The sequence below is a fragment of the Leuresthes tenuis genome, unplaced genomic scaffold (assembly GCF_036924035.1).
Source record: "Leuresthes tenuis unplaced genomic scaffold, fLeuTen1.0.hap1 SCAF_17, whole genome shotgun sequence".
Classification (NCBI taxonomy): Eukaryota; Metazoa; Chordata; class Actinopteri; order Atheriniformes; family Atherinopsidae; genus Leuresthes; species Leuresthes tenuis.
The window spans coordinates 31172406-31184742 of NW_027325371.1; the positions used below are offsets into that span (position 1 = coordinate 31172406).

The window sequence follows — 12337 nt, forward strand, 5'->3', positions numbered from 1 at the left end:
AGGCTCACACGGTGGACAATGGGAGGAAGCCAGGATACCCAGAGAGAATCCACTTATACATGGGGAGAACATGCAAACTCCACACAGAGATATGTGAGGAATTCCAACAAGGATCCCTTTTGTTGTTAGGCGATGCTGCTAATCATCGTCCAACACATGTCTAGTATATTAGAGCTGTCATTCATTTGTTAACAATTACATACATCTAAAATGCACATCAGTGTCTTGCAGCTTCAAATAAATATACAGCTGTTCATATTTCTTTCATCAATTAACATTAATACAATCAGCTCAGTCTGAAATCCCTTTTCAGTAAGTACTTTTCAGAATTAGATAATTGTATCAATGTCACATTATGGAAAAATGTTTCACGTGATGGACAATAACAGATTCTAACTTGCTACAAGACTGTATCTTCTATGACTTAAGTGTTCGCAAAAAACACAGTGATTGTATGTGCTAAGGACCATGCCCTTTATTCTTCATATCAACATGAATCTGACTCTGTGTTTTTTTTTTCATAAACCTTTATAACTGCATGTAACAAAAGATCTCTTATCTGCTGAATAGAGAGATGCTGTTTGAACTTTGACAAGTATCCAATGCTGCCAAAAGTTCCTGTCTTGTGTTCATTGCCCAGACAAGAGGGTTTAATAACTATGTGTCTGCATATTTTTTAGACCTATATATATATACCTATATAGCCTGAACCAATATAGAGACAGTGCTTGGAAAGTTCCCTCCACCAATTCCACCAAATTCTATGTGACTCTGCATATTGACTCATTCTTCATGAAGTTACAAGCTTTATTTAAATATTGTTTTGACACAAGTTTATTATATCTCCTTTTTTTGTCCATTTTTAAGGGTAGCAGTGGCTTAGCTGATACACTGGTCATTTTCCAACAATAGGGGTTGATTATTTAATTCCCAATCCATCTAAGTGCCCTTGGGCAAGACACAACCCCACATTGTCCATGATATGTTCATCTATGTGCGATTGTAGAAGAAAAAATGCTGCATTGTAGAACCTATACAGCAGTGTTTCTCAATTCCGGCCCTCATGACCCACTCGATGTTTCCCTCCTCCACCACACCTTATTCAAATGATCAACTCGTCATCAAACTCTGCAGTGGCCTGATAAGGAGCCATTCATTTGAATCAGGTGTGGTGGTGGAGGGAAACATCGAAAACATGCAGGGCAGTGGGTCATGAGGACCGGAAATGAGAAACACTGCTATACAGGGTTGGAAAGGTACTACATAAGTATGGATCCTTTTATTCCACAATGCTGGCCTCAGGTTACATTCAAGGCACTTGTGTGTAACGTAATGGCTAATGTAGCTTTACTCACCAAGTCATTTACATGGATTTTACTTTGGCAGTAAGATCAGACAGCTCTTTCTGCAAAGTGAAGCTTGTTATGTGAGCAGATTATACTGAGGCTCCCAAATCTGTATTACCTGCTGAAACCCAAGGTTTGAGTCTGTTCCTTGTTTCACAGTTGGAGAACAAAGTTGATGAGACATTATTAATACCAATGTTTTGGGCTGCCTGTGAAGTTAAATGCATTTGGTCCAGGTGTAAACATCAATTCTAAAGTACTGCATTTTAGCAAGGCAGATTTTACATACTATGTGTACGTCATCTAGTTAATGCTTTCTGGTGGGTTTATAACATAATATGTCTTAACCTGTCTGCTTTAAAGCAAAACTTTGATTTGTGTGAACTTTAAAAGTATATGCTTCTGACTCATTTTGAAGTAAACTGACATCCATTATGCAGATTAAAACTGTCCTGGAGTGCCCAGTGGTTCAGATAATGGCAGTTTACAAGTTCGGTTTCCAGCCTCACAACACAACATTTTGCTTTACAGTACCATGCCACACGCAAGCGACCAAAGAACAACACACTTTTACCATAATAAAAAAGCAGAATTTATTTAAAGATTAAAGAAATAATAAAACTTTGCAGTTGCATAGAAAAGACACAACTCAATGTTATCTGAGGGAGTCAGGAAAAATAAGATAAGAGCAAGAGACAGGACAAGAATAAACATCAGATGGGCATTTACTACTGCAGAGAACTGAGAGAGAACAGCATGACTGAGAGTCGCAGGTAGCTTTGTTGTTACTAAGGTTATAACCAATTACGTTACCTGTGTTGCAACATGTTTGCTTTGATTAGATCTGCAGATAAATGTATGGTTCTTTACATAAATTCAACCTTCTAATTAGCTCTATAATCTATAAAAAAAATCTATAATCTCCACAGCACTCCACTGTACTCTGACCTACCCGAAGAGTCCCAGTTCATATGTCAGAATGTTGTTCAGCTCTGCATTCAACTACATTGTTTCTTCTAAACTGTTCTCTAAGCCTCACAGAATGAATACTCTGCAGGTGGTCTCTAACAGAGTCTCTAACAGGACTGAAACAGACCCTAAACTGTGAAGTTAATCAACATCATACACTGATCACGTTGGTCATCCACTCTCCTTCCCAGCTTTGTTGTCCCTCTTCTTTTCACCCATAATTAAGATCAGGTTTATTATCATGTACATATATATATACATACATAAATTTTGTCCTCCGCTTTTAACCCATCCAGGTTGGCACCTGTTGAACACGCACATGCATAGTGTCACACACTCATAGAGACAGGTGCCATACACTAGAGCGGTGGGCAGCCAATCACAGGGCCTGGGGAGCATGAGGGTACAGTGCCTTGCTCGAGGGCACCTTGGCCATGGCAAGCAGACACCCCTCCAGCTGTCAGTTCCACCAATTTTTGGGTGAACCGCCACCTTCCAGTTACTGGACGACCCACTCTAACCACTGAGCCATGGCCACCATTTCTAATGAATACTAATGATGCTAATAATGCTCCTCTTATGGGTCCAACACCATAATCAAGTTATACAATGACATGGCCTACAGGGAAGAGGTCCAGAATCTGGCTAAGCGGTGTTACCCTTATCATCAAAAAAGACCTAAGACCTTATTGTGGACTTCAGGAGTGCTGGGGGCAACACACACACATGCACACACGAGCACACACACACACACTCCCATACAGAATTAGTGGATGTTGTGTCTAGCTTGAAATTTGTGGGCGCCCACATCCTTTACGATCTTACATGTTCCCTCAACCCTGATCATGAAAGGAAGACAACACCTTTACTTCCAGTCGAGCCCCAAGAAAGCTCAGCTATGTTGAAGGATTTTTGCTGAAAACATCATATGACCCTCTTTTACCTCCTATATCTGGGTAGGGTATGGCAACTCTACTGCAGCAGACCAAAATGCCTCCAACCTAGAGGCACCATTTGCTTTTCATCGATGATATTTATCCAAACGCTGCCAAGGATGAAGGATGCATCACATCCAAACCATAGACTCCTCGTTGTATTAACTTACATACCACTGACTATATGTCATGGTCATGCTTGGCTGTGGTGTTTGTTTGGTTTATGGGTCTTAGGCGGGATTGAGCAGGTTTTCCAGGAAGCCTGGGACGGAGTCTAGTTCAGCTCGTGCACTTGCACTTGCTGTCCATCTGAGCTCGTCAAGTCACCTTCATAAGGATTTGCAGGAGCAACCTGTCTTCGCCAGATTGTTCTCAGTGCTACAGTGGTCATCCGGCTGATTTATGCACTTTTTTCCTAATGAAAACCTCAATGTACTTAACTTTCTACAGTGTATTCTGAGACATCTACCTGCTTATTACCTACCTGCTCGCCCCACCGTTGACTCAGTACCTTCTTCACCACAGCCAGCACCCTCCACTCTCTTGGACTCAGGAAGGAAAAACACTCATCTTCTCTTGGATAAATTGCTCTCTCTCCGCCTCACGCTAACCATCTCCTTCTCCTCTCAGAGTTACCTGTTCACTCATTGGCTCATCGCTGCACCAACCGTTTTAATAAATCTCGTCTTTACACAAATCTCCCTGAGTCACGTCTGCTCTTGAGTCCGTTTTATGAGTCATCTCAGCTCAGCTTTCGCCATGACGCTATGCTCTACCTATTAACATTCTTTACATAGTTTTGTGTACTGTACATACATAGTACTTCTGTCACTATAACACAGAAACCTAGGAGCTATTGGAAGGACTCTTGGCTTGCAGGAATGCTGGTGCAATTAAAGTTAAGAGACCAGAGCCAAGACTTTGAAATTATAGTGCAATTTACAAACGTATGTCCCAATATTTACCTAAAAACAATAACATAACACTGAAACATACTGTCACATCCCATCCGGTTATCAAATCAATTTAATTTCATAAAATATTTCTTAATATACTGGTTATAATTCAGCTTCTTTCAAGTTGAATCCAAGGGAGGAATTCTCCACGATCCAACCACCGGCAGGAGTAATACAGTGTTTCAAAGGCAAAAACTCAAAGCGCAGTGTCTTCAATCCAACTGCGCCGGCGTTCCCTTCGAATTCTCTGGGATGAAGTCCATGGGTCAGGCTCGCCATCTGGTGTCTCTGTGTGCTCGCCATCCTCTACAGCCATGCAGCCACACATGTAAGAAAAGTGAGACTGGGCACAACTGTACACATGTACTCCAAACTCAGGTGTCCTGAAAAACAGGTCATGCCAAAAAAAGCAATTTTCATATTAATGTGACGACATAAAATGACTACAAGAGAAAGGAAATAAGTGTGACTTTATTAACTCAATGAGGCGGTGGATTTTATGTCCACAGATAAACTCTATGTGAACTATAACGTCATATCACCATAAAAAGCATTTTGTACGTTAAAAATAATACATTTACCAGTGAACAACAAGGTCTAATTGCTTGTGAACTCATCAACAGTTTTTTTCTGAAACTTAATCAAAAGAAACTGAAAACTCACCAAAACAGTCCTAGTTTAGGTGGTTGGTAGTATCAAGGACCGAGTTATTTTACCCAGCAAATATATAAAGATAGACAGCAGTCAGCTGTCCTCAGTTGCTGCTTCTCCCTCTGTAGTCTGAGTCTTTTTTTCTTCCCATGCACATCTGCACCTATGATGAAAGAGATGGGTTGACTAAATGAGCATTTCACCAACTTGTTTTTTAATTATTTATTTTTAATGTTAACTGCTTTTACCCAAAGATAATACACCACATTAGAATGTTGATATATTTATGTATTTTTTTGCAGTTCTGGTTAGATGGAAAACAATAATGATTATCCAAACATTGTTAAGGTGAAAAGCACTCTGGCATGGTTAGATCTTGTACAAGAGAGAGCAAGACTTCAACATGTAGCACCTGTGTCAGAGTGTATCTCTAACCTACAGTTTCAGTGCATGTCATATCATACCCAAACAAAGGAGAAGGAAAAAATGTCTATGTATCAGACTGTGCAAGCTAACTTCTTCTTATCTCTTGATGAACCTTGGTGAGCCAGGCGGCCTTGCGGAGTGTGCAAAACAGAATGAACAATGACATAAAGAACTGTTTAATTGGAAACATCTTGTGCCTGGGAAAAGAAGACCAAGTCTCACTAGTGATTTAAACATGATGAGACACAAGAATAAGACTAAACAAAATTCAGTTCCAAGTTCTATTACACTTTGCACAATGACAAAAAAGGTTTAATCTTATCCAAGATACTTCTATTTAAGGAATTGGCTCAATCTAATTTCTGTCGAAGCACTAAAAGTGTACTTTGTTTTCCACACATTGCTTCTGCATTTTGGCTTAGTTTTAGTTGAAATAGATATGGATGTGGGGTGTAATATATCATGTGTTATTCTTGTGATGTTGCATTTAGCCTATCTAATTCTAAGACCTTACAGGGACCAGGTGATTTCTTTTAAATTATTATTTCCTATTAAATAAAACCTTAAAGTGATAAAAAAAAAGTGTTTTTCATATGACTGTAGGTCCTTGAATGTCTGCTGTAAGGAAAGGCTCGTCCAAGACTATGTAATAATAGTCATCTTAATGATATTCTGTTGCAGAAAAATGCTGAAACTCTCATGCTACTTCAGGTGTTATATAACTGTTAATGCTATAAGCATGCCTATCAATGACATTATAAGCTAAAGGACCAGCAATTTTACTCGAGTCTTTATTCAGTGGAATAACAACATCAACTTCACTTTGCAGCTGCAAATAATGATATTAGAATATTATGTAAAGTCAGTTCCAAAAAAGATTAGCAGTGATCACATGGCTATATGCTTAATAAGTGCATCATTCTAACATGCGATCATATGTCTTCTAGTTTAACACAAAACAAAAGAGGAAACAGTTTTAAAGGCCCATGAGGACTGTGATATGTGATAGTGAATATAATGCAATTATAATAAAAAAAATTATATTTTAAAGTAGCAAATGACTGAGACGGCAAGCTTAATATTGAGCACAATTAGCATTGTAATGCTAATTAATGCTGTAGTTTGGTGACAGAATCTAAAAATTTTACAAAAACTTCTGATACTTAACTTTAATTAGTTCTTTATTCTAAATGGAGTTTTTAATTTCATGCACGTTATGTGGAGCTGGTTTAGCTGAGGGGGCGGGACTATACTGGACAGGATATTTGTTGATATGTTTTTCCTGACTAACCGCTTCGCTTTAAATACCTAGCCTTAACTAAATTATTTCAATAACTAACCTTAAATAAGTATTTATTGTGAAAAAGCTACAAAACAGTGAGTGGCCATTTGACGATCTGACACTGTGTTACTTTAAAGAGTTATTTTCATGTGGACTAAAACGACAAATCCACAGAATAAGTTTACATGACTAGTCTGTTTCGTGTTTGGCCCTGAAACTGGATCTGCAATATTCACATATATTCGCACGATTATTTTGACCAAAAAAGTGGTGAAACATTCCCCAACACCAAAACTTTCAAACAGAAATCTTATTAAAGAATTTTTTTTTTCTCTAGAGGGTTCCTACTTATTTCTTATTGATTTTTTTTGGTTATTCTTGGAATTAAATTTTCTGTTCGAGCAATTATGCAACCCAGATTCACAGCAAAACAGGGAGATTAAATCCTGTCTGGCCCAAATTTCAATTAGAGCCGTCCTCTGGAAGTCATCAGCTGTCTGTGAAGGCCAATAGAAGTCATCAGTCTTGAATGCGTTGATTGGGACGGGAGTCGAGGCAGGTTCCACAACTTTTATTGTCGGAGAAAGCCGGGAAAAAAACAATGAAAGCAACAAACACACAAAGAAAGTAGCAGATTGCCGTCGCGACCCCCTGCTCTGAGCTGCTGCTTTCCTTTCGGTTAAAATTTAACTTGGAATATTTAAAGAGAGGAAGTGCGGATCTGGGTCTCCTAAAGTAGAACCCCGCTTTAGTTTTGAAAGGTCAAAAGTGGGTCAGTCAAGATTGAAATGTTTTCTGAGCTCAAGTGCTCAAACTGATTTTCTATGACCATTCACTTTGATCTGTACTGTCTATGAAAATGTCCATAACAGTTTTACAATTCCTGGCTTTAATTCTCAATTGTAGATAGATCACTTCATGAAGTAAACAAAGGAATTAAAGCAGAGATCACATGCCAAATGAAAGCAGGTAAGAGCTGAATATCACCTGTGATGTATATGCGACTGAGTTGAATAAAATTTAACTTTTCATATACGTTGGTTTGATGTCCTAGATGTGATAAATTATTCGTTATATCATGTAACTTAGTCGTTACTGAGATGGTAGAGTTTTCATGAAAGCAGAAACGCAACTTGTTCTTCCCATACTGCTGTAAATTAGATAGATTCTTCGAAAAAAATGAAAGTATTAAGCTTGAAAAGAAATCAAGATCTTTCCATAAACCCTTTTCTCCAGGTGAAATTGGTTTTGTTCTGTAAAGCAAGACAATCCAAACATATTTTGGTCTTGCAGTGTCCCTCAGCAAAGCGCAGATGCAGGTCTGCAGGCCGTTAAAAGGGTGACGCTTGCCGCATTGCGAAACCGTTGGTACGCATTTTGTGTCATTCTGCACCAACACAGAAATTAGGCTGATTTCTGCCTGCAGACCGTCACTGGGCTCAAGTTAACGTTGTTTTCTGTCTATTACCCATGGCATTTTATCCAGGGAACTCAGCGAACATAGCTATTACATTCTGGTGCCCCAAAATGAATGAATCAAATTAATCAAAATGAATGAATCAAAATGAAAACTCCCTCCGCCGACAGAAGCTGGTTCCTTTGTAACTACGAGATGTTTCCACTGGCCACATGAAACTGACTGATATTTCACGGACTTGTCTGCGATCACCATTGCTTTCAGCCATCAAGAAAAACAGACTTCATGTCGAACTCTTTCATTAAAAGACACATTTTCACAGATCTACCGTGAGCTATTGCTACGGTTTACCTGCACTAGACGATACCCAACAATAAAACGATTATAATGGAAAAATTGATCAAAATAACAATGTTGGCGTCAACAATTTACACATGCAGCTCTTAATCTCACATTCGTATATTAATATCAACAAGTATTATCCCCATCTAATTGTAAAAATATGTATTTGCGCTATAATAATGGGCATGTTTATCCCGCCTTAGCCCTGATGTCTTGTATTGTGAAAAGATGTGACTCACATTGTAAGTAACTTTTTTGTAAGTAACTTTCTAACCTTTTGGGTCTTTTGTGTAGTTACTAATCGAATGTGTTTAAAAGAACAAATGTCAGGTGCGGATCATTCTTAACAGCGTGTAGAAGAAAAGAAATAAGGCAAAGGCTGGAATCTACCTTTCTTTTCTTTGTTTTTGGTGCTGGAGGCTTGTTGTTCAAGAGGAAGAGGAAGCTAGAAGGAGAAAATGGCGGCGGAGCGAACGAGTGAAATACATGGAGCAGCTCCCGTCTAACAGCACTCCGTGAAGAAATGCAATAAATTCCTTGTTTTATGAAAATTTACAACTTTGTGATACAAGTTTATGAGTGGCCGCGCATGGGGATTGGACGACTGGCTGGTCATGTGAACGCGCTTAACGTGAACATGAACTTTTTATGATTTCCCAAGTGGCTATATTGCTGCTGCACTCCTTTCTGGCCCGAACAACCGCCTTTCCATTCCTGCTCTGCCCGACGCTCGCAAGGCTCCGCCGCTCAGAAATGAGCTCTTGGTTTTAATGGAGGGGCTTGTAAATGACCATACTTGTTGTGACTATGGACACTGACAGAACGAGATGTTGAGAACAACCCACCTTCCTCCTCCTCCCCTTCCTCCTCCTCCATCTCATCCTTCTCATGCCGCTATGGCTCCTCACCCCCGTCGTCTGTGCTGCTCTCCACACTGTAAGGACACTCCAGAATGGGGACAGCTTCGCTATGACGAGGCGAACACAGCGCGAGCAAGATCCTGCCCGGAGGAACCATCCCGGAAATTACCTCATTCATTTTTATTTTTAATTCCGTTGTATTGATTTTTTTCACTTGTCATTGCAAGTACGAAGATCACAACAGTGATGGCGAGGAAGATGACAGAAGCATTTTGATAGCTGGGGATCTCCAGTTCCTCCTTCTCACCCTCATCTACCCTTCCATCGAGTAATAATTCATCAATCCGGCATTGTGCTGTCTCGTACCATTCCAAGCCGCCTGGCTGCATGCACCCGGGACCCGGGCTGCAGGTGTGTTTGGCTCGAGATGGACTATCAGCAAACGGTAAGACACATTAATGCACCTTTCTCCCGCGGCTGCCCTTTGCGCTCGTGAGCGGACAATTTGGAAGTAGCAGAGCTTTGTGTAACTCAGATTATTCTGGGTAATACACAAACGTTGAAAATCGGGAGAATCCCTCCATTTGTAAATCTGAGACATTAGCTCAACTCCTCTGCTCAAAGACATCAGTGGTAAACGATGAGTTCATGCGGATAGCTTTGATGTTAGGGCAGGTGCTCAGGATTTGATACATCACAACTCTTATATCACGTGCATTAAGCATTATGTGTGTAGAGGCTGTTTGTATGTCTGTGTTTGCACTGGTTGCCATGGGGAGTAACTGTAAAATGGTAGCGACAATGTTTGTGTGTTCTATTTTTTTTATTTCCAGATGTCACGGAAAAGCTTCCAGGTTCTGTCCGTGGACGTGCATTCTGTTGTGTGTGTGCGTGTATGTGTGTGGACACAGGAATGCTGCTCTCTCCGTCTGTCCTGTCCACTTTTATGACTTTGCTTCCCCTCTCATTTCCTCCCCGGGGGTGGGTGGGCTGTATTATTCTGCAGCACACCACCCAACACCCATTTGCAGGTCTGTCTTGTCTGTTTCTACATCTGTCTGTCTGTAAACTCTCTGGTTTCTAAAGTGTTGCTGTCTCAAATATCAAACACATCTACAGAGAGGAATCCCCTCATCTCCAAACGCGCACAGACACGAATAGATGAGTTCTGCTGATTTTTTTCTGGAGCTACATTCATGTCCAGACACACAAACACGTTTAAAACACATGTTGTACTTGCACGCGATGAAACCACAACCCTCAGTAATTCATTTATTTCATTTTAGATTTTTGAATGATATCTTTAAGTGAGAAACAAGCCTTATGCAAACATTGATATGATATATAGTAAGCTCAGACATCTGATAGCACTTCTAATTAGGCATGCTTTATGCAGTGGGACATAGCTCGATGCTGAGAACACAAAGTAAATGTGGGAAGATGTCTGAGAAAAACCTCTTAGTTTCTCAATAGATATCAAATTCATCTTCAGTTAATAACAATGAATCAGTAATGAAGAGAAGGAGTTGGAACTCTTTGTTTGTTTGTTTGTTTCTTTCTTTCTTTCTTTCTTTCTTTCTTTCTTTCTTTCTTTCTGTCATCGCCGTTCCTGTCCAACACTAAACACGAATTGATTCCCTTGATTTTCATGACTGCTGCTGTAAGACTGTTGTTTTGTCACGTTGTTTCCTTTCATACTTGTACTGTAGAAAAAGGGATGTATTAATTATAATATAAGTAATGAAGTTTGATTAAAAATACTGAGATATCGTAGCACTAGTTATCGTTCTCTATCATCCACGGCTAAAATCAGTTGTATAGGTTAATTAATTGAACAATCATTCTTCAGCCGTACATTTTTCCAACGGATATCTGTACAGTCATCACAGATTCATTCCAACTGGCATCAACAAACAGTTGGTTTATTTGAAATAAACAAACAAACTAAAGAAAGAAAGAGAGAAAGGGTCGGCTGTATTCATCAATATTTTTTTGAGAAAAGAAATGTGGCTGAGACTTGAAAAAGGCTCGAAAACACAGCAGCCGAAGTCGCGGTTGTCCGAGGTCCTCTGAGTTCCCCCAACACTGTCCTCACAAAAGCCTCTGGCGCCCTCTAGCGCCGATTTGAAAACAGCAAATCTGCCCTTACTTAGTTCACTTCGTTGGTGCGCATTTTTTAAAATGTATTTTTCCCTTCAGTTGGCTTCTCATAGTGTGACGCAGAGATTTGTGATATTGGGAGACAGACAAAGAGGGTTTTTTGTTCCTTTTGCTCTGGGACTGGCTGCTGTTGCACTGTGGAAAGCACGTGTACGCACGTCACAAAACAGCCCGGAGTGTGCGTGTCGTGCCTACGAAACAAGGGCTCGGGATGTGAAATTTGTGCTGATTGGTCAAGTTAACTTGGCGTTATACAGCTTCAGCTGTACATGGAAACAGCCATGCGCATGCTCCTCCAGTGCTGATATATGTTCGCCAGTGAGTGAACATAATAACGCTTTTTTTTCTTTTTATGACCGCTCATCGGCTGTACAACCCATCCAACTCAATGAGCTCAAGTGTATGGTCGGGTCTTTCAAATGGGAAAAAAAAAGCCACCATAGCAGTTTAGACGTAGAGTAAGAACAAATGTTTGGCAGGTGCTTGTAAGAAGGAGCCTCCGTACTGTCCGATGCAATGTCCTGTATCCCTGTAACGCTTACAGCAGGACGATTTTGGAATCGTTTAAAAAAACGTTTTGCTGAGAAGGGGACGGAGGACGCAATCAATACCCAGTGATGAATTATGTTCACAGCATTATCTGATTATAATACGGCATTCACAATCTCCTTTATTTCCTCAAATCCAGATAAAAGACAAGAAAAAAAACCCTCATAACTGATAATTAGACCCTTACCACAACTTGAGTAACATTGATTGGCTTCTTAAATAGTCTGCATATGTGTAGACCTCTTAAAGGTAAATGTGCTTGATAATATCCCTTTCATACAGACACACAGACAGAACACCCACATGCTCACATACAACCGTGGCGGCGGGAAAGCTGACAATGACCCGGCTTTTCATCTGGAAATGTGGAGATCGATCAACTAATCCTGCGGATGGGAAACCCACTGTAACCCTATAATTATTATCAGGATGACAACCATCCTG

The 12337-nt window shown here is 40.0% G+C and overlaps 1 long non-coding RNA gene across 1 annotated transcript; it reads right to left on the reverse strand.

Annotated features, from left to right (window-relative positions):
* Positions 1 to 3117: 3117 nt before the first annotated feature.
* LOC140273448 (uncharacterized) lies at positions 3118 to 9272 on the reverse strand. Its single transcript, XR_011908036.1, has 3 exons — positions 8715 to 9272; positions 4870 to 5020; positions 3118 to 4589 (listed from the first exon to the last, which is right to left on the reverse strand). It is a non-coding gene; the product is annotated as an uncharacterized lncRNA (long non-coding RNA).
* Between the last annotated feature and the right edge of the window lie 3065 nt (positions 9273 to 12337).